We start from the raw sequence: 964 nt of genomic DNA on the forward strand, positions 1-964 counted from the left end.
CGCAGATGTCGCACCCCTGGTCCAGACAGGCCCAGGTAACCTTCAAAAGTGGTGATGGGTGGGGGGGGGGAAGGGGAGGGGGGAAGGCCGGACAGGTTAGACATAAAGGGTAGCAATCTATGCCAAAAAGGGAAAGGAAAATACTTACAGGGATCACAGAAAACCAGAACGTCGGGGATATAAAATATGGCACCTTTTTATTAGTAGTATGGCTGGGATAAAAATATTATCTCTGAATATTTGTGGTCTGAACGATCTTAAGAAAAGGCAAATGGTTACAATTGGGCTACAAAATTGGGGAGCTAATGTTGTATGTATGCAGGAGACGCATATTGAAGGGTCCCAGAGCCAGCTGTTAAATACACTAGGGTATAAATTGGTGTGTGCTACTACACAAGGTGTTAAAATTCAGGGGGTTGCAATTTTGGCTAAAGGGAGTGGGTTGGTGTTTAATAATTCTAAAACTGATAAATTTGGCCGCTGGGCTATCACTGAATGCAGTTATCAAACAGGGCAAAAAATGACAATTTGGGCTATTTATGGGAGCAATACAGACGACCCCGTGGTTTTCGATGAGGTCTCTAATGAACTGTCACACTGGCCTCTTCCGGTTTTTGTCTGTGGGGACTTCAATATAAACCTCCCGATCAACTGGTCCTTGAATGATGACTGGGTATATAAAGGACGTAAACCTAAAGTATTCCGCTCTCTTAAAGATCTGTGTCTTATACATGGTCTTGTGGATAGCTGGCAGACTTCAACATTTAGGATCATATCGTCCAATAACTCTTATAAATGCTGACTCTAAAATATATTCCAAAATCTTGGCAAATCGAATTGCACCCATAATACATAATGTTATTGTCAAAAGCCAGCACGGTTTTGTTCCTGGAAGATCAACGATAAATCATATCTAGAGGGTTATTACACTTATGGACGGAACAGAAACTACAGGAGACCCTAT

Source organism: Triturus cristatus, chromosome 1_2 (assembly GCF_964204655.1).
Source record: "Triturus cristatus chromosome 1_2, aTriCri1.1, whole genome shotgun sequence".
Lineage (NCBI taxonomy): Eukaryota > Metazoa > Chordata > Amphibia > Caudata > Salamandridae > Triturus > Triturus cristatus.